The sequence below is a fragment of the Pygocentrus nattereri genome, chromosome 26, assembly GCF_015220715.1.
Source record: "Pygocentrus nattereri isolate fPygNat1 chromosome 26, fPygNat1.pri, whole genome shotgun sequence".
Taxonomy (NCBI): Eukaryota; Metazoa; Chordata; class Actinopteri; order Characiformes; family Serrasalmidae; genus Pygocentrus; species Pygocentrus nattereri.
This window is the reverse complement of record NC_051236.1, coordinates 14509518-14532500: the sequence shown is the minus strand read 5'-3', so window position 1 is coordinate 14532500 and position 22983 is coordinate 14509518. Positions and strand designations below refer to the sequence as shown.

At 39.1% G+C, this 22983-nt stretch overlaps 1 protein-coding gene across 5 annotated transcripts in view; it reads right to left on the bottom strand.

Annotated features, from left to right (window-relative positions):
* Positions 1-22983, bottom strand: part of plxnb1b (plexin b1b) — a 110503-nt gene that overhangs the window by 61846 nt on the left and 25674 nt on the right. For all 5 annotated transcript variants that reach the window (XM_017697875.2, XM_017697876.2, XM_017697874.2 and 2 more), the window contains one exon: positions 19673-19737. The gene's annotated coding sequence lies outside the window, so the exon portion shown is untranslated. The remainder of the gene's footprint in view (positions 1-19672; positions 19738-22983) is intronic.

The window sequence follows — 22983 nt, the reverse complement described above, 5'->3', positions numbered from 1 at the left end:
ATGTCACTCATTTGTATTTATTTTTTATTTTTTTACTTTTTAGGCAAATAGAAGGTAAAACATAAAATCATCGAATTGTGGGGTCCATCATGTTTACCTAAGAACATTCCAATACAGCAGGATGGAAAAACAATTTCCCAGTATGAACTCCACACTAGGGAAAAATGTTATAAATGTCACAGAAGCCTACAAAACAATCGCTTACTGGGCTGAAAAAGCTTCTAACAGCGAGTAGGAGGAACAAGTGTAAGGGGTAACATCAGTAATCACAAATCAACATGCAGGGACTGTAATACATCAACATCAATTCTGATGTTACACAAAAATTCTGTAAATTTGGTGCCAAATTTATATCAGAAGCTCCACGTGATGTGAACATGCTAGTGCACATCCCTCAGAGAGAAACACGAACAGCATCAGAGAGCAATCTAAATCTGTATTCGGACATCCATGCATTTACATTGACCAGCAGACAGAGCAAAATGAGAGATAGAGAAAATCCAATGAAACTCAGATTAGATGCCATTCCAGATTAGAGCTAGAGAAACAATTGGTAGCAAAATCTATGTCTGACATGCAACATCTCCTCAAGTTTATACACAGAAGTCTCTAGACAAGACTTCTGTTTCAATACTCTGTTCAACATGTCCTCATTGACTGGGCTTCACCATTTCCCCTCTGAAGAATCCCCAACACCACCTTAAAAGGCAGTTCAGTGAACATTTTAGGCTTATTAGATGATGAAACCCCTAGAAGTGGTGAAAGACTGAGTGAACATAAACGCAGAATTATAGCTGCAAAACCTGCCCAGAAACCATTACAATTAGAAAAATTACCCTCCAAACCCAAAACCGAAAACAAGCACAACGATCTGTTTATAAACTGTATTGTACATGTGCCACAAATGTACTGTACAATCTGCTACATTCCAGTTTGACTTTACAAAGCAAGCTACTCCATCTGTTGTGCATGACTGCTGAGATACCTTTGTTATTTTAGTCTGCTGGCATTCTAGGTAGCTAACTAAAGGCAACATAGCAACTACAAAAAATAATAATAAGCATGCTTGGCAAAGGAATTATCCATAAAATACATGTACATTATGCATGGACTGCTAGCTAGGCTAGCATAGATTTCATATTCCACTGCAATCATCCTGAGGCCATAACAACAGAATCAGGCCATAACAATAGAAACTTCCTCCAAAAAGCAAAAAGAACGGAGAACGGCCTAAAATTAACACCAACCAGCTTGAGCTGGACATGAGTTTATAAGGTGAGTGTGATAAAAGATGCAGCAGAAAGAACAAGTGGACATTGGTTAAACTTCACCTGTACCTTCCATTCATTACACGACAACCCAGTAGGATAAAATGAGAGAGTGAGATTACGTAACACTCATAGATGATATATAATGGCTTGAATTGTTAAAGAATATAAATCAGTTTCTGTTTTAAAATAGTCTGAGGAACGGAGAAAAATGAAAATGATTGATAGAGTTACTGCTTAAACATTTTGTGTGTGTTGTTGTGCATCATTGTGCCACTGAGTGAGTGAGTGAGTGAGTGAGAGAGATCTTCACACGTCTCTACTGAACTCCTGGATGCTCGTCTTCCTGAGTTGCGAGATGTCTGGCATTCCTGGAGTTGTTCCACACTGGACTGAGACCCAGACATACTCAGTCTATCCCCCAACCCCCCTACACACCAACCAGCCTGGACCCAGCACACACACACACACACACACACACACACACACACACTCTCCTCTCACAGCCATGTGGGTGGGGGGGTCAGTCTGTGCAAGTGTGCATGTTCTGATGATCATATAGCGTTAGTCCTGTTGCCCCGGGCTGTGGACGTTCACACACATTGCTGAGGTCAAAAGTAGCACGAGCAGGTCATTTCTACATACAACCTCAAACACAGCACATGCCTACAGTCTCACATACACTCTGCTGCAACAAAGACAACAAAGGGAACATTTTGTCTGTCTCTCAATCGAAAGATCTCGTACATCAGTTGAGTCTTACAAACTCTTGCTCGCACACATGCATGCAAACACACACACACACACACACACACACACACACACACACACACACACACACACAGTGCTGCCTCTTGACTGGACCAGATCCCAGACAGATCCGAGCCCCCCACTTTCACAGAGTGTGGGAATGAAACACATCCAAAAGTCTGATAGAGGCTGTGGGCCACACACACACACACACAAAACATGTACTGTTTTAAATCATAACATTTTTTAACAAAATTATATGTATATATTTTTTAGACATTTTTAAAGATGTTTTGAATATGAATTTCTTGAATGTCATTTTTTAATAGTATGTGTACAATATTTATTATAAAAAAATATGATCAGAAATAAATGCCCACATAATGATGCTCTGTGTTGCATTGAACATACATACATACTATCTGCAGTCGGGACTGGAGTTGAGAGCTCTGCTATAGAAGACTTTATCAAGACCCGAGGAGCTAGTGCAACATATAATAAACATACATGGAGCATACTACTAATACTGTAATGAACCGATTTAAAAATGGCATTGCCTGCACTGTCTGACATGATCATCATTAAATGTCAGACATATTGTACTGTATAACTGTGCTTAATGTGGAAAACTTTACTTTGTATATCAGAAACACTAAATATATTTTACTAGTGACTTTTCTTTTTCTTTTAAGTGTTAGCATCAAAACATCATTAAAGTGAGAGAGAGAGAGAGAGAGAGAGAGAGAGAGAGAGAGAGAGAGAGAGAGAGAGAGAGAGAGAGAGAGAGAGAGACAGAGAGAGAGAGAGAGACAGAGACAGAGACAGAGACAGAGACAGAGACAGAGAGAGAGAGAGAGAGGCACAGTATTTCATATGAGGTGCTTAATATTACTCTACATTTCTGCTTTATTTCCTTACATAAAACCCACCACCCATAGAGATGGCTCCGACCCAATACCAGATACCAATACTGGGCTGATACCAGCAGAAAATGCCAAATCGAATGGGGAAAAGATTGAATCTGATCCAGTCCTGTAACAAATCTTCCCTGGAATAGCACAAAGTCTCACATTCTGTGATGGGTTGATGTTAGCTGTGTATTTCTTCCTGTGGAGTAGTAAAGTGTTTGAAACGTTTGAGCTGTTTGAAAAGTTTGAGCATCATAGAATAGAATAGAATATCTTTACTGTTTTTGCAAAAAATACAATGAGATTAAGTTCCATCTCTATTTAGTAGATAATAAGGATTAGAATTAATTAATAATAAAATAATTAATAAATATGTAATGCAATAATAAATAAGAAATACTTAAATATATGACCTGTGCGCAATGGTCACAATAAAGTGACCTGAACAATTTAAAGAGAGTCCAGCAGTAGTAAATAATGCAACAGCTCAGATTTCAAAGCAGCAACAAAATCAGTAAAGTACAGGACATCTGGGGTCTTCATAAATAACAATGTGGATAAATACATCACTGTCTAAGAACCAAGGTTGTCACCTAGAGCAGCTGTGTTGTAGTGTAATCTCTTAGATCTGACAATGACTGGTAATAGCTCTTGTCCAGATGAGAGAATCTACAGTGCAAGGTTCAAATGGACAAAAGTTCTGTAAACCGTGTATTATGTAGATATTGACCACTAGCATTACCAGATTAGACAGTAACACAGAATATGGGAGAGAATTCAGGGGGTGCAGAACAAGGCCAACACTCAAGGTCTCAATATCGGAATCAAAACAGACAAAGAGGTACTGTGTCATCTTTAACTAGCGTTGCTGATGAGCAGACCTTAGGTGGTGAAAGTTGGGAACAGCTTCTCTTCCACACGGACTCTGAGCACAGGGTCTCCCCTGGGATGTGTGCTCAGCCCCCTCCTGTACTCCCTGTATACACATGACAGTATAGCCAAACACAATCTAACATCATCCTCAAGTTTACTGAAGACACTACCATCCTAGGCCTCATCACTGATGGAGATGAAACAGCCTACAGAGACTAGGTCAGCACTACAGCAATCTCTGTAAGCCACTTTAAAGAACAATAACACAGTCACTTAAGCCACTTTAAAATGTACATTGTCTATATTTTGTGTTTATTTCTCTATATTCTGCTAATATTTAATATATTTCAATTTGTTTTTTTTACTTTTACTCAAGGAGAGTCTGAGTTAAGGCCCATCAGCTGCATACATGGTGTGCAGACACATCACTGTTTTTGTCTCTCTCGAAGCTCTGTTATTGGCTGTTGCCTGAATCTCTTTTTCAGTTACACCACTGCACATCTCACACTACAGAACGTTACATATATACGGAGCTGTAAAAATCACATTTGCTTAAAAATTTGGAACACCTCTGATCACTCTATAGGTAGATCAGAAGGTTTGATAAACTTCATCATCACTTCACTTCTGATCAGTCACTTCTGATCAAGCTCAGTTCTAGTGAACTGGCTTCAGAGAAGAGCAACATGTTCACCCCCCTCCTTTCCCAAGGTGAACACACACACACCCACCCAGGTGGAGCTCTTAATCACAGCTCGTGGTTCTTGCATGACTAACTCTGCATAGGGTGTGGCTCTGTCCTTCACACCACCTGTCCACCACTCTGTTTTCATCTCTCCACAGTAGAGATGTCCCTGACTAAGAATCTTCTTGGTCGACCTAAAGGTCTGATTTTGAACTGAGAGCTGATAAATTTACAGTTCAAATGCAAATCGTAAAGATGTATGATTGTACGTCAGAGTAGTTCACAACAGTGGTAAAAGATTAATCCAATGAACTTAATGCTTCTAACAGCTTTGAATTATGACATATGCTGCCTGATGTCTGAGACATTACATTAATGGTGTAGAGGCACATGCAGAGGGTTGTAAGGCAAAGAATTTCAGATTTACTACCATTACTACTATTTTACCATTAAAAATACTACATATAAAACTCGTAAGAAACTTGTAGAATTTTGCACAACCAAGCACACGAAGACTTTGTGACTCAGAGCGGACATCCCTACTAAGTCAATCACTGACTCCGTCCATATGACGTTGCTCTGAAAGGGAGACAACGATGAATCTCTCTCACTCTCCGCTAACACAAATAGTTCAGTAAAAGCTTCGCAGCAGTGTTTGACATTCAAACATCTTCTTCACATCCTCCCCCAACCTCCAGAGATCAGCTGGTAGCCTCACAGTGCATATTAAACACGCCCTACAGGACACACAGACACACATACACAATGTCCTTCCTTAAGCCAGTGTGTACATGGGCACTTAAAAGCCTGTATTTGAGCTGTAGATGAATGGAGGCTGGTTAGAAGAATCCCAGGTGTGCGTGTGCGGGGGGTGCAGTATGGAGGTGCGGTAGGGAGGTGTTTGGTTCCCTCCAGCTCCACTGGAGTGATGAATACACTCCTTCCTCATTGCTGGGTGTGTTCTGGTCTGTAACGCAGCACCGCTTTTGTTAAAGGCAAAGGTTATTATGTGTGTTTACAGTGTGAGATATCAGGGGCCAATTCACACAGCAGATCAGTGCTGCTTCAGTCTGACAGCTTTACTGTAATGAATAAGGTTACTGTAAAATTATAGACAGCAGGCTAACAGTCTTAGACATAACATTACCATACAGACACTGTAGAGAGCCAGTTACACACACAATCTATCACATACCCTCAGAACAAATCTTTTTATTTACATATTTGTTATTTTTCTCCAAGAACTTGAAAATATCAGCAGCCCTTTACAACATATCAGAATTTCTTGAATAATGAAAAATGGAAATGACCCAAAATTGGTTAAATATTTTGTTCCATTAACTTTTATTCAGAGATAAGAATAAGGAATAGAAAAGGAAGCTTTTCCTTATCCTGTAAAGTTACCATTCTGTAGATTTATGGTTTATGTGTATCTCATAATATACCCTATATTAATCTAGCAAGATCGTACAACTTTCAGCCAATCAGCTAATTGATCATTTTTAATTTGTCCAGTCTGTGCTGCAGGTAGTTGTATTTGAATGGTGCTGCTGCACCTGTACTAAAATGGCATAGGATAATCAGCCCAAGTATGGCTGATTGTGCTAAAAAGGCAGTTGCCTCGTTATGTTCAGACAGTTTGGTCTGAAATTGATATCAACTACAAAAAAGTATGATTTATGCTTTGCTTGTAGTTATATGTTCTATGTGATAAGCCTTAATCTAATCGTAATCCTAACCAAATAGAAATCTTTTTTATCTTTGTTTTAAGTGCTCGTATTATGGAAGTGTTTGATGTAGTATGCAAACGCTGTGAAGGTTTCAAAACATACCATTCATTGCTCAGTTCATGTATGGAAACGAAGCTGCAAAAACAACTCCTTCTGAATTCAGTGTTTTTGTGGTGTCAGATTTGTCACATTTGTGTATAGCGACCTATTACACCTACACAGTTTAACCCTGATCATTCACTTTGAAGTTATAAGGAGTACTTTGGCATGAAGCGCTCTCTGAATGAGGCATAATACTGGCCAGCTAATCAGAACAGAAGACATTTTTGTATAACAGTTATAGAGGAACAGCCTGTTTTTGTTCAGGCTGGAAAATGATAATTCAACAATGAATTAGGATTATTATTTTACATGAACCCACACAAAATGTCATAAGTGGACCCCCTTGTGTCCCCCCCCCAAAAAAAAAAAACTTTAGTCACAGTCCTCAGCTAGATCTCACACTCCCTCTATAACAGCGTCATCCATCTGCCACCACCACGCCCCTCACAGCAAAAAACACACAACTCCGCACACTGACCCAGGGGCCAGCAGCCCACATCAACAACTCTCTCTCTCACACACACACCCGATTTGTTAGGGGTAAAACATACAGCGTATTAATCTCTCTGTTCCGTTTGTGAGGAAATCCTTCAGGACAATCACCCCAACCTCATAAAGCAAACACCATCTCCTCTCCACTGATTAACACTACAGGGACTCCCCTGCCATCTGTGCAGTAATGGGCTACCCCATGCGTACCCTAGGGAAAGGCAAACCCTGGACTAACCAACTCCACAGACACAGGGGGGCAGGGCAGGAGAGATGATAAATGACTTGTCTAACGGTTCTATCAAAAGCCAAGATTCGCCCTATAAAAGAGAAATGAGAAATACTTGAGGTTGGAGGGAGGTGGGAGGGGGTTCCCCTCATTTAAAATACAATTGCCTATCTGCCAACTCTCTGTGAGCCTTCTCATGGAGGACCAATGAGACAATCGGGAAGTCAATCTCTCCCTATCACACACACTTACAAGCAGGCTGTGTTAGCTTTCAGACACAGACATACACACTGAACTCAAATGTGAGCACACGCTCACTCTCACAGCACAAACATGAAAAGGGCATCAATAAACCACTAGCAGATAAATAAATAACAGCCAATTAGGGAACAGTGACCTGGCAAACAGACATCACAATATTTGACATTTTCAGAAAACAGTATTTAGTTTTTGTGAGGTTTAAATTAGAATGGACAGAATGCAGTAGTGGTGCCACATTTAAAACTACCATCAAAAGCTATGACTACAATCATTTTTATTCATTTATGTTCTACATACTGTGCTACACTAAATCCAACTAAATGAGACTTCACCCTCTGTTCACTGAAGCATGTAGTCGGTCACTGTTCAAGTACTAATGACATCCAGAATATGCTCAAAAAAGCAAACTGTGATGTAATTTATCATAATAACAATACTTTACAAATTTCCTTTTGATATCAAAGCTTTCTCTGTCATTTTCTAATTGTTTACAACTGCACTTCCATAATTAATGAATGTGAATGTCACATTTGTAAGCATCTACAAACACATTCATAACATGTTATGAATCATAAGGCATCATAAACATGGCTATAAATATTTATAAAAATACATTACGTGTTATAGTCATGCTTTTTATGCATTATGAATTGTTAACATAATGCATTATAAGTACTGCTCATAACAGATAATAGCTCATAAGTTGTGTTTGTCCACTCTATGGCCCAATCCCATTTCTTATTTTTACCCCTACCCATTGTTTTTGAGTGTAACCCTCCCCCTTGAAACTGAGTTACAAGGGGTAGTGGTTGAAAACTTCCCCCTATGAAATGGGACAACCCTTCAAGAACCGTCATTAGTTGTCATCAGCAACTTTCACGTAAACAGACGAGATGAGGTTTTCCGGCCATTTCCAACATGCTGCCTCCAGCTGTGGTGATCTCACTGGTGTGTCACATGACAGGACAGGTGAATCAAATTTAAAATAGCCTGGAAAAACAAACAGGACATGTTTTCCTGCTGTGTCTCCATACTATAGGAATAATGGTATATCACACTGACATTTGCCTTTTATCCGAAGGACACTGACAAAGCACGGGCGCTCGCAATTCATTCCCAACTTCAGTTTTACGCAATCAATCAATCAAACGAGTCGCTGAATAAAAAAAGAGCACAAAAAAACCTACATTACTTCATTAACAGCAACTAGCGCTGCTCTGTCGGCGACCCTGCCAGCCTGCAGTGACACCAGTGGATGGTAAATTCAGCTCCTCACAACTTAAATACATTTAGGGCATCATACGCCTTAAAAGAGGGGGGGAGGCTATTATTTATTTTCGCCACCAAGAATTCTTCGGTGATATGAAGCTGATCTTAGCTTTTTAAATGATCAAATTTTCCCATTCCACCTTATATGCTGCACCATTTAAGTTAGAACGGGAAATTTCGCAAAACCTCGGGCAGCCACAAAGACATCAGCGTATTACTAGCGATTTTTTGTGTGTTATGAAGGAAATTACCATAAAACGCTATTACAATGGTTCTCTTACAATACAACAGCTTTTTAATGGAGAAAATACTTACATTTGTGCGTCTCTTTGGCCGCTTGTGGAGCTATCTTGCCGATGATTCGCGTAGCATTCTGGGAATTCTCATATCACTCTTTTGTAGTGCAAATCTCCGTTTGAAGGGCCAAATAGCCCTAACACTTCACCCTACCCCTCCATCTCAACAACAATCGGGACAACCCCTAGACATGACGCGCAAAACGGAGGGGTAGAGCTAAGTGTTGGGGGCAAGGGGTGAAATGGGATTGAGCCTAAGTAAAGTGAAGCATACTGTACTAAAGCCTCCTCCAGTGTTAAGAGTGAGGCTTCAAGTTGAAGTATTTACTGAAGAATTTACTGAGACACTAAAACATACACAATAAAGTGCATTACACGCTTCAAACGTCAGATTTTAAACGAGTGCTGCCATCAGTGTTTTACCCAATGAGGGAAAGTCACTGCACACCACCATTAGCTTGGCCCTGCATATCCAGCAGTGTTAGCAGAAATTAGCATTACTGTACTGTAGCGTAGTGATGTCACAGACTGAAGGTTTCTAGCGCTTGATATTAGAACCAGTGAGGGAACAAATGACAATGACAGCCCTTTACTCTCGCACCTCTCCCTCTCCAGGCCTTCACTCCACAGTAACTGCGCTGTGCGATGTCAGAGATGTTACCATATTATCTTTACCTGCAACCAAATTTTATATTTCACTCATTTTAACTTCAACTCTGTGGAACCACCGATGGTTCCAAAACCCCATTGATCATGTCTATGATCATAAAACCCATTTTCTGTTTGAGGGAGCTTTTACAAAAAACACCACCAAAACTTTAAATCTGGTTCATGCAGCTACTGAATAATTTGTCTTAGGATTTGGGCATGTACATTTAGATGGAAAAAACAAAATATACCCTGGAGAATAACTGGTTAATATTGTTGAAAACACTGATTCCAAACTTTTGAGTGGTACTGTGCCTATAAGCACAGTGTTTGAGAAAGCAATGCAAAACATGCATACACTTCATCTTAAGACCCTTGCAGGAATCCACAAACACACATACACATACATATTGACTAATATCTCTCTCTCACACCACTCTGCTTATAATAACAAACATGAACAGATCACTGACCACCACAACACACAGATGGTGTTGAAGGTGCTTATGTAAGCATAAACCTCTGGATATAAATATCCACTCCAGCTTTTCATCATCACCATGCGTACTCACTCCTTGAGTAAAAAGAAACTCTCTCTCTTTCTCTGAGCTCTCAATCAGACAAGGCCAATAACTTCACAAATCAGGATCAGCTGAGTCGGCATCTTACGCTACATATTTAGACCATCCATCACCATTTCAATCTAGAAATATTGATGAAATACTACAAATATTGATTTGTGATTGAAAACATCAATATGACATAGATGTTGCAGTGCTGCCTTACTGGACTATAGATCAGTTGTGGTAGACCAAACAAAAGCAGAAGCACAAACAGTTCATACAACCTCCATCTACTGATCCAGTCAATCAAGATATTCATTACTCATTCATCATGATTTTCACAAGCAGAATGTCTAAATCCTTATACAAAAAGCAATATTTGTAGGAGTTTTCATTATACACCGTCATTAAGGAGACTTGGTGCACTGTAGGGATTTTAAATGAATGGACAGACTAAAACCTAGTGAATATGATTATAGGTATAACAAAAGAAAACTAATTGTTTATACTGCATTGATAAAATATCTGACATCTCTAATTTCATCATCACTACATCATAGGACAGTATCATATCAAAAATTTTTCTGTTTTTATTGTATACAAAATCTAGGTGTTATTTTTTCTAAAACTGACTAATATTTTGTGGGGGAAATTTCATCATGCTGACCAACAGTATACTTCTATATTGAAGTTTCCTCAGAACTTTTCTTATTAGTGAACTTACCTAGTAAATTGTTACCCATTGCTGACATGTGTTTAAGTGTGCATAAAGTTTGTATAATCTCTACAGAAAAGCACTGAAAATACAAAAAGGACAATCTGGAGCAGCCGCACATGAGCCTAAGGTCACCATGCCCAATGCCAAGCATCAACTAGAAGGGTAGAAACCCCCGCCACCCACAAGCACTGGGCTGTCAAGCAATGAAACTGTTCTATTGAATGATGGAGCTCCATCCAATACCTTTGGGATAAAAAGCCTTCACAGAAAAGCAGAGGCAAAGGGGGGTAAATACCCTACTTATAGCCTTGATTTTGGAATAAAGATTCGATGAGCAGGTGTATACAATTTTTTGGACATATTGTGAATTTGTCTAAGAATACCATTATGTTGGTTCAAAATTTATCCTGCAGCCTGACTTAACACACTTCCATTTTTAAGACATCTGAAAGGTACAACGGTTCCAGAAATAGGCTACTCTTGGCATAGGTCAACACTTTTTGAAAAATAGTCTTATTTGAGCAAATTGAGAGTATACACCATAATGTTTGGGTAAGACCCTTTAAGTTCCTCTATTCCACCTTATCACCCCCCCCCCCCCCCCCCCCCCCAACACCTCCATTCCCCCATATGACTCCCACCCTGATGTACAGGACAGGTCATCTATCTTCACTTATCCTATTTACTTTATCTCCTTGTGTTCATTTATCTTATCTGATTTAATACATCCAGCCTGCTATCTTTAGCCCAGCCCCAATCCGTATGGTAAGACTGGACAAAGCCTTGAGCTCCTATTGCAGTATCACCAGGCTGGAGGGAATAGGTCTAATCAGAGGCTTCTCAGAAGGGCTTTAATTGGGGAGGCATCTGCAGGCTGGATCCTGGGGTGAGGGGACCGGTCCCAATTTGTCAGCTCAGCTTTGAGATCAATGGGTGGACTGGGAGGGTGGGGGGTGAGACTCTCCTGGTCCTCTGTGGCTTGAGGTTTCTTGAGCCTGTCACACATGCACACCCCCCCACACACACACACACCCCCCCACACCTGACTGTGGTACGCACCACTGATTAGATCAGACTGGTGTTTCTTAATGGGTTTTACAACACAGCCTGTATTATTCCTCTCACTAAGTGACAGGGAAGGAAGAACATGAGCAAAAACAAGAAAAATAGAAGTAGACAGATAGAGAAATGGATGGTTGGAAAAAGCCTAACACAAGAAAATTCAATCACACCTGAACCTCTCCTGCTCCAAACCCACAATGGCAATAGAATTTTCATTCTACATGCATTACTGAAAATCCTCAATTTATATATTCATGCGTGGTGCAGTTCCCGTAAACATTTCAAGCTATTTATTGTTGACACACTTTTGCAAAAGCAGCTTTGGTCACATAAAATTGTGGTTTGTAGCTCTAACAGCTCATATGTACCAATTTTGAGGATCAAAAAAGGACTTAAAAAGCAATTGTAATGAACATTCCCAAATGTCCTCTGTCTGAGACAGAATGCTTTATTCAGTAATATAGAATGTGGAATGAAGAAGATATGATCCAAAATAAGCTACACAGTTCCTGAAAATTTGAATGTCATTCCAAATAAGTTTATAAATGCAGTGAACGTTCTTATAGCTATCTGAGTGGACATTTAGATAAAAATAGGTCAGTATTGAGCCCGTCCAATGAACCATATCACCCTTTTTGGATTATAAGTTATTTTGTTTTCGTATAAAATTTTACAGTAAAAAGACAAACTAAATACAGGGCATCAAATCGTGCCATACCATACGTATAAGGGTAAATGTAAAGCAAAGGCTTTATTATATTAAATACTTGACTGATTTTTTCCCCCCACATTTCTTGTGACATACATGTTATGTTGAGACAAACAGAATGTGAAGTGTCTGCGCTTTTATCTACTGGGTTGAGGCAAATACACATAAATAAAAGACAGAAGAAAACACATTTAGAGACGCTTCACTGGTCTTACGAAAAAACATCTGCCTGGTGCTACCTCACAAGAGGGCAGAGGTGAGTGATGTTTGTTTATTTGAGCTGTGTCTATCATCAGTTGGGAGCTACTAAAAAAATCTAAGCAAAAAAATAAGACAACTAATCAATTGATTTGGCTTGCATTGGTTGTGTAAATTGAACAAAAAACAATTATTGTATGGCAATTAATCATCAGGTGAAAGTAGACAAAACAGGCCTATACAGATGTGCAAGCCAACTAAATCAACTATGTTTGAGATGTTTGAGATGATAAAAAAAGATTTTTTTTAGCATCTTGTGGTCTAAGCTTAGTATCTATTAAAAACTTCAGTTGCAAACAATAGAGACTGTGTACTGGTCATGGTGACCCACTTAGAGTCTTAAAGCCTAATTAGAGTGCAAACACATATTTCAGTACCTCAATATGACCTTCAACCATAACCCCCATTCATCAGTCCACTCCCCTAATATAATCATAGCTAACAATGGACAGTTACATATTAGAGCTCTTCAGCTTACCAAGGAAAACAAATGTAAATGTATATATGTATACAAACACATGCAGCCACACATAAAAAAAGTGCAATTATGTCTATCTATAATAAAAGGCACAGGCACCACGTACACATGCACACATACATTTCTCACATCCATCGCCACCGCTGAAACAGTTCACCTTCACAAAACAGACGCGTCCTCTACGGATCTCTTTGGAAGCCTGATCCAATAGACATGGATGTGAATCACACTCAGTATAAACAGATGGATGAAAATGAATGATGTGTTTGTGTGCGTGTTGTATAAATGCTCTTTCAACTCATTAGAATGCAGGACGATGAGTGTGATTCAAGACATGAATGATCTAAGAGAGGGAGAGGAGGAGAGATGGAGGTGACATTGGACAGTTTAAAAAAAAAAGAAAAACAATTTGAAATACCTTACTGTGATTTTTCTGAATAATCTTGTGATTATTTTCTATAAAATGACATCCAGGCCTGTTTTTTTCCCCTCAAGAAGACAAACAGATCAATTTTTTCTGCCCTGAAGCAGAAATCTGCACTCGGTTTGTTATCAGAACTGGGCTTCTTTATGTTTTGTACTAGAACTACGAGGCTAATGTAATTTAATAAGTGACGGAGGCTCATACTTCACTTGTAGACTTCCATATGTAGTACTGAATGATATACTGTTATTTAAAATTATAAAATAATTACATATATTTTTCATAGTTAAAACAGGATCAACAGCCAGTTTAAAGTCTACATTTTGTCTCTACTTTCATTCATTTTTATAGATAACAGCATGATATGGTCTGAAGCAGTGTGGGATGATTTAAGCATGCTATCTTTCAGGTGCAACGGCAGAAAATATAAAATCATAATACAGCAATAAAATTTTTTGATACACGACACACATAATATTTCATCAGAGGTCTGTTAAATTGGAAGAGTAAAGAGTCTCCGTAATTTAAAAAATACATTGAATTTTTTTTAGTACTATCAGAAAGGACTAAAAATGATGTTAGTAATGAAGTACTGATGATATCTGTAAAATACCCAGAAAAGCATATTATGATATAACGTGATGCAAATTATCATCATACTGCGCATCCTTAACATATTCCATCACTTCTTACTTACATTAGCCTTGTAGGCCCAGTGTAAAACCAAAGAAAGACTTCAGATAACAAACATGTCTTCATTGATCGTCTGTATCTGGATTAAGAGAATACTGTATACAATTCTGCTTAACTATTCTGTCTCTGTCCCTCCACCTCTCTCACCCACCCTCCACTCCAAAAACTCTCAACTCCTCACACGTCCCTCATTCAGCTTCTCTCTCCTTCTCTATGACCCTTTCCTTCAGACAGCCCACAGCTCACTCCTGACTGTTAAAAGAGGACACAGCTCAAGAGCACAGGTGATGTACGAGCTGATTTGATTACTTCTGTCTGCCTTTTCCAACAACTGTCATGTTCCTTCCACACAACTCATATTCTGAGGGGAAGTCACCTTGGGTTTATGGATGAAGACGAAAGGCAGACAGGGTGAGATAGAAAGAGAGGGAAGAAAAAAGAAGAGAAGAGAAGGACAGATGGATAAAAGGGATGGAGGAGGAAAAGGACAGATGGAGAGGCAGGGACGGAGGGAAGGTGGGGTGCGTGAAGAAAAAAAAAATGTGTGCTAGGTAGCAAACTTAACTAAACTTGATAACAGCAAAGCTACACTTAGACTGATTTGCATGCAGAATAAGGTATAATAACTAATTAGCTAAAGACAGCTAGCATTTAGTTTACTTTAGCATCAAGTGAATCTGGTTAGATGAAATCAAACAAGGCTACTTAACAATCCAATTATACAAGACTCTCTAATGATAGCTAAAAGTAGGCTTTTGCTAGTAACAGAATCCTGTTAATGGGGTAACTGTTGGTAAAATAATCACACTTGAACCAGACAAAAAGCTACTAGAAATTAGCTAATGATTTCAAGTTTAAAGAAAGGAAGAGTCAAAACAACTGCAATTTGGCTGAACATTGGTATTGGCCACTAAACCCCATAATCAGTGCACCTCTGAATTCTCCACTTTGGTAGGCTCTGTCCCTTGAGTCAAATTAATGTTTAGAGGGACTGCCGGTACCAATTTCCGCCATAACTCTTCTGAGATTTGGAACACCCTTTAAGATGGCGATGGGGATTCCCCTGAGAACAACCGAAGAGGAGAACTGTGGAACTGCCTTTGTCTTTTCTGGAATCACAGCGGAGGTTTGAGGAAGAGAGAGCTGCTGAGAAGGAATAGGTGAGACACCTACATGGAGTTTTCCTCCTCATCTCAGAAAAAATGCTTCTACAGAGGCCATTTCATAGCTCACAACCAAAATCATGTACAGATGTTTAGCACAGTAGTGCATGGTGTCAATATTGGGTGTGTAGTATGATTCCACTGATTACTCATCAGGGATGATTGAATTAAGCAGTCTGATACTCTTAGGCTTCTTAATCCACTCCAGACTCTCTGTGTATGTGTGTGTGGCTGTGTGTGTGTCTGCATGCTCAAGGCCATTAGGCAGCTTTCTTGGACATCTTCATTTAACCACATGGCCTGAGGCAGCATAATCTCTTTGCTTACAGACTATTAGGAAATGGAACAGAATAAAACAACATGTTCACAGTCCTTTTCAACAGCAAAGTGATAATGCGGCGTTTGAATAAAATCCAAATCACTTATCCTTCCTCATAGGCGTGCAGGGAGCAGAAAGAGAGAATGCTGGAAGAGTGTGCATGTACTAGTGATCACATTACATGGGTTGTCAGATTTCTTTTAGGTGTTGACTAACGGCTTAAAGAGAGTTTGACTGACGGTGGTTCCGCTCGTTCTGGTTGACTTCCTCCTCCACTGGAGATAAAAACTGAGGTTCACCTCAACACATAGGCACACAGGTTCCCACGGGTCTGATCACAACATGTAATACTATGCCCAACTCTGATCTGCTGTGTGTGGAAATGTATGTATTATGTGTGTGTGTGCAAATGTATGTATTGTGTGTGTGTGTGCAAATGTATGTATTGTGTGTGTGCGTGCGCGCAAATGTATTGTGTGTGTGTGTGTGTGTGTGAGTAAATGTACAAAAAGCTTCCATTTTTAAAATGAGATAATCATGCTCCACTTTTGCTTCAGAGCTGAAATATCCACAGGTGTTTCTAAGCTTCCTTCCACTGTGAGAGGACTAAAAGTTACTGAGAAAAGCAAATAGACAATAAAATACGTTTACAAATCAGAGAAAAAAAAAGCTGCTGATCTGTTCTCAGAACAATGACCTAACCACTCCAGAGTTGCAACCTAAAAATTTAGATTGTGAGAAGCAGAAAATGCTACCATCTTCTAAGACTAAAGTTACAGGTGAGCAAAAATATCTTGACCGATGAAAACAAGTTTCCCAAAACAATGGAAGCTGTAATAAGGCAAAGGGTGGACATACAAAGTGCTGAAAAAATAATATTATATTTATTTGTTGAGGCTTCTGTGTAATTGTATGTGAATTATATATTTTCTAACTTTTTCAATTAAATAAATGAAATGGTAGTGTCTGACTTTTGCACAGTCCTGTGTATGCATGTATGTGTGCATGCATGTATGTATGTGTGCATACATGTATGTGTGCATGGATGGATGGATTTGCTTGTGCAAGCAGTCAACATGCTCATATACAAAGATTAGTGGATGTGTGCAGTAATGTATTTTTATGAAGAGTGTGTGTCTGTGTGTGTGTGTGTGTATATATGTGTGTGTGTGCGCGCGCGTGTTGGGGGGGTTGTGCGAGTTCATGTGTGTGAGGGCAGCTGAGTAAACATACACAGACAGGGCAGAGGGGCTGGGCTCAGTTTACAGAAACCTCCTGATGTACAGTAGCTCCCCCACAGCTCAGAACCTACAAAACACGCATGGACACAAAACGCACCAAAACTCAAAACACAGCCATTAGAGGGAGCCTACATGTGTTTAGTGATGAATTTTCCCTTTTAAGTCAGTCTTGTTTATTTCCCTCGGTAGCATATGTGTCTGATCAGATAACTCAATCCTGCTTCAACAAGCCAAATGAACTAAAACTACTATTCTTTACACTAAATGAACAAAGAAGTACAGAAACTTCCCCAATAAACCATACACAGATGTATTTACCAACAGCAAGAGAAACCAAAACAGACATCAGGCCCACCAAAACCATCCAGTGCTGTTATTGAGATTATTAGAAAATGAGTAACCTAACATCTATAGGTGGTTCACAAGCTGCCAAAATGCAATTTAGCAATAACAATTTGAAAACTGCACTCCTTCAAACTGCAATTTCAATCTTTCAGTCCTAGGCTTTTATCTTACTGTAAGAAAGACTAAAAAGGAGAATTTAAAATATGCAATGTCATCATGTAAATGAACATCTAATCATTGCTCATTCGCTGAGTAGTTTTTTTTATATCGAGCAATCACGTTTGAGAAATCCTAACAACACTTAACCTAACTAATATTTTCCAAATCACTTCTGAAATAATCTGCCCTTCAGCAGAGTTATCTGTCATGATGGTGACAGAATGTGTGCACATGTACAGGCACTTAAAACCCACACACAGACAGGCTGTGTTTAATGGTCTAACAGCAAAGAAGATGAACGGTGGTAATTTGTTTAGAGAAAGTCAGCAGAAGTGTCACAGACATGCACCAGGATTCAATGACCCTCTGAACAGACCAAAATCACTGCTGCTTTCTTCTGTGACAGAGGGGGATAGAGAGAGAGCAGAACGGCACTCTCAAATTTCCCGATGTAATCAAAACGGGGCTTTCTGCTTTCAGTATGCATGTAGTGTGTGTGTACATTCATGCCCTGGAGGATGAGGAAAGACTGGCACACAGGCGAAAAGAAAAAGAAAGATAGATTAGGGTGCAGTTTACTTAACCAAGGTCAGAACGAAAGAAAAAGAAAGACAAAAAAGCCCCAACTACAGCATGATGGTACAGAGAGGGGAAAGGGAGGAGTGCTATCCAAAGGAAGAGAAATATGAAAACAAATGGATAAATGCTACTGTTGGGAGGCCGCCCTGTGCCCTCTCTCTGGGGTAATTGAAAGCAGGCCTCTACACTAGGAATAGCTCTGGAGGAGAGTAGGCTTGTGGTTAGGGAAGTGCATTTGTCATAAGTGTTGTGTTAAGGCCCATAGGCAGCGGCTTAGTGTGACTGTGTGTGGGTGTGCTTGTGTGTGTGTGTGAGAGACACAGCAACTCTATCCAGAAAACCTAAGTACCTTTTTTTATTAAAAAAAAAAAAAAAAAAAAACATAATCTTTCCAACATAATCTTTATCTGCAGCATAACTTAGTCAGTCACCAAAGAAATAGGCCTGTGCCTAGTGATGGTTAACAGAGTTGCCATGACAACAGCACCCCAGTACTTAATTTACTGATTTATTTCACACAAACTATAGGCAGACACTACTATTCCCACAGGTGAAATGACCTAAGCTTTTAATCATGTTGGCTGAATTGATATCCTACATTAATACCAAATGAATTGAACACTATGTAGAAACATGGTTGTGGAGATGCACTTGTTGAAGACCCTAGTGATGCAGGCAGATATCATGCCTGTACAAAAAGCCATGTATGGTATTATGACACTCTCAGACCAGAGCATCAGGATTTTAGACATCAGACAAAACAGTTTCAGGTTTCTGGAAAAACACGAATACAATTGTGTCTCAGCTTGTGTACATCAAGCAAAACAGGCTGTTTCAAACTGCCTCAGGTGAAACAGTTTCACAGAAGAAGACATCAGGTCTAATAAAGTGGCCTTAGATACTCGACTGAATTTCTAAAAAAATCTTTTATTTAACAAATATTAAGCTTCAACTCACATATCATCACTGTGTTTTTGCCCACATCTGCTTCAGTGGTGTAGTGTGTCTCAAAATTACCAGATGGAAAAGTGTTATTTCACTTTTTTGTTGTCATTATCATTGTTGTTATTATTGCTACAGATGTAAAATAACTTTTGTGGGGGAAAAAGTTAAAGCCCCTTCACTCAATTGATTGACTTACCATGGTTATTTTCCACACAGTCATCCACTGTTACCCAAATGGGTGTTACTTTTGAAGCATTACACCATATTTAGAAAGTCAAACCACTGACTCAAAACAAACTTATAATAGAAGCCTATATTCCTTTAATTTGGTTCCAGGAATCAGTACATAGGCTGTTACCTTAAAGCTTAGCCTTAGAAACACCTGCAATGCTATTCTGTGTGTAACCATTAAACAAATAACTAACTCACCCAAGTTGATAGTTTTAGTGACACAATTCAACTAACCTGAAAAACTTCTAAAAGGAAAGAATTAACAAGGTGATCTTACCTCTGCCCATCCCAGTGAGTATCCAGTAATCACAAATAACAGATCTCTGCAGTAGCAACCCCAACCTGTAGAACAAACATAGGCAATCAGATGGGTAGGTAAATCAGATCAGGGAAATGACTCATTCAACATTACAACAAGAGGTTGGGATTGTAATGAGATACTTATTCAGGTCAGACCCCAACTAAGAGAACATAACTCTGCAAAATACTAAACAATGGTTAGCAACTTCATAAGATGTGCAGATGTGGAAAGTTATCATTTCGTTCCTGAACCTTAAATCTCTCTGCTATCATGACTCTTACACAAAGCAGTATATCATTATACCCCTTACATTACCACTTTAAATTACACAGAAGACGTTACAGGAGCTCTACAGTTCTGAACCATTTAAGTTTGTTAAGACAATCTTGGAACCATATCATTGTCTTTCATCTTAATATAAAAATAAAAGCAGTCACGCTCAGGTGTGTTATTTTGGTCTAACACTCCGTGCTAACAGTCTGTAGAGGCTGGCAGTGTAGTAGAGATGGTGCGAAGTATTATCACAGATACTTTGTTTTTTTCAGCTGTTTTCAATCATTTTTTCATTATGATTTCAATTGGAACCAACAAATTATAATTTATAATTTCTAAGGTTAGGTATTATAAGATCAGGCCAACAATCAGACTTCCATGCAGTCTCTGCATCCCAAAATAAGCAAATGTTAAAAATAGTTCAGAGGTTCACATATGTATGAACAATATTAGAAGACAGAATAACCTGTAACACTACATTTACGGCATTTGGCAGATGCTCTTATCCAGAGCGACTTACAATTTGATCAGTTTTTACATAGGCAAAGATAGTGTTAGGAGATTTGCCCAAGGACTCTTATTGGTATAGTGTATGGTGCTTACCCAGACAGGGGATTGAACCCCAGTCTCCAGCATAGAAGGCAAATGGTGTAACCCACTACACTACAGCCACTCATCACACTAAAGATGATGATTCATAGTGCTACACAAGCAGTAATGAGACAGTTTGGGGGAGGGGACCTAAAACACCACCAGGCACAAAAGGCCTTATGAAGCAGTCATGCAGCACTTCAGTAAAGGAATAAAGTACAGTGCTTGTGTTTCACATTTAACCACTCAAGTATCATACACAAAACTGCCATTTATAATAAGTCTTGCCCACTTGCTTAGGTAATGTGAGCCACAGTAATGATTTGGCCCAAGCTAACTGGCAGCTCCAAAACAACAAACAAATGAAAACCACAACCCAAATTCCCAATGGATAGCACTTTTTTACTCTAGGACTACTGTAAGTCAATGAAGAAATAAAAAGTAACTTAGCACTGCTATAGAAGCATTTGATTTGCTTTAGAAAAACAAAAGAGAACTATGCAATTTGCAATATATATGCAGTAAGAGATTTGGAAGGATTACAGGATACAAGACGACTCAAGATGATGTGGGTACTATGTAATCCTATTGTACACAGTGCTGCTGTTTCACCAAAATCAACACTTAAGAAATATCCAATTGCTTGCTTGTGAAACTATGTCTTATTGTCAAATTGCAGAAGGTCTAATTCTGAGAAAAACTAGCTAGTACCTTCTATAGACTTCTTTTTGAAATCAAACCAAAATAGTTTGAACACACTGTCCAATCAGAGACCAAACATTATGAATTAACCTCAATATATAAATAATGAATGAACAGCAGGGACGTATCGATACAGGAATTGTGAGCCGACGTGAATTGGCTAATGCCAAAACATAAGCACTTACAAAATATAGAAATTGACATCACCTCAAATTAGCATCACAGAGATATATAACATTTATTTCTAGAGGATTACAAATGTAGTAAGATTTATAAAATGCAGACTTTTTTTGCATTCTATGCTTCCAGAGTACAATAAACAAAAATCAAATATCGGTTTGAAATACCGATTCACACTAAACACTCAAAATCAAATACGGACATTGTTATTACATGGTATGATATTATTCAATGCATAGGAAAATAAACCATAAAGCTAAACTCTGTGTGCAGCTCACCTGCACAAAAAGACAACATATTAAAATAAATGTAAGCATATTTTGTGAACACAGACATGTCTAAACTTGATTTAGCTGTGCAGTGAGACTTGCTGACACACAAACTGAATGGGAGAGAGAAAGAATTGAAAACGTTGGAAACAATTACACCGTGTCTGTGGATCTGTGAACATGTGTGCAGGATCATGCACAGAGGTTCACACAGAAAACTGCCAACATATTTACTTGTGACATGAACATGTGCACTACAGGGCAGTGTCCAAACAAGGATGTACAGAAAATGAGCAACAAGCAGAAAGTGTTGCATTGCAGAGAACAGACAGAAGAAGCAAAGTGCTTTTACACTATAACTGAGAACCATTTGTGGCAACATTACTACTCTGGTTCAGGACGAGTACTGTTCTGATTTAATCCCACCCACAGCGGCACTGGATAGACAGCGAGTCTTCAGCTCCATAGATTCACACAATTCATTTCTGACGTGGGCATGTCGTAGCCTCTGTGAGCTGCCCTTACCCATCAGCCCCTTTTCCATGTCCCAATAGCGATACATGTTCAAGTATCTTCATAAATCAGCCTCAACATCCGTCTCTCTCGCTGTCTCTCTAGGAGTGTCCACCAGCTGAGCCTGTTCTTTCTTGTCCCTCAGACAAAGCCTCAGGTAACATTTAACCAGTGCAGAGGAAACCTCCAGACAACATCAGAAGACCCAGACGAAAGAGCTCAATCATCTAATAGTGGGTGTGACTGGGGCAGACAGTAGCTGCCAAGCCGCTTCTCTCTACAGCTTCTGGCAGATGATGGCAGGCGAGATGAGGTCATAAGCCAAAATAAATGCCTGGTTGTATTTTCTTATAGCACTAGCGCCATGCAAATAAAGAGAGTGGGGGGAAAAAGGAAAACCATATGACAAAATAGTCTGAAACATAAAAGTCACTTCAGAAAAAGTTTGTGTTCCATATCACACAGCCACAGACATAAAAACAACTAAAGCCTTACATAATTTATAAGAACTGCTTACATAACTTTAAATATAGATCTTTTGCAAACAATTACATGTCATGTTAATTTGGTGAGGTAAAAAGTTTGAAGTGAATAGTTATCTGCCACTAGGCCTCACTTTTTTTTTTTTACCAACAACACCAACTCAAATCCACACCCACCCCCACTCAAGGATTTGTCCCCTTCTGCCTCTCTCTAAGGTGACATCATTCTTCTTATGCCATAACATCACATGCATGCTGGTCTCAACTCTAGCCCCGA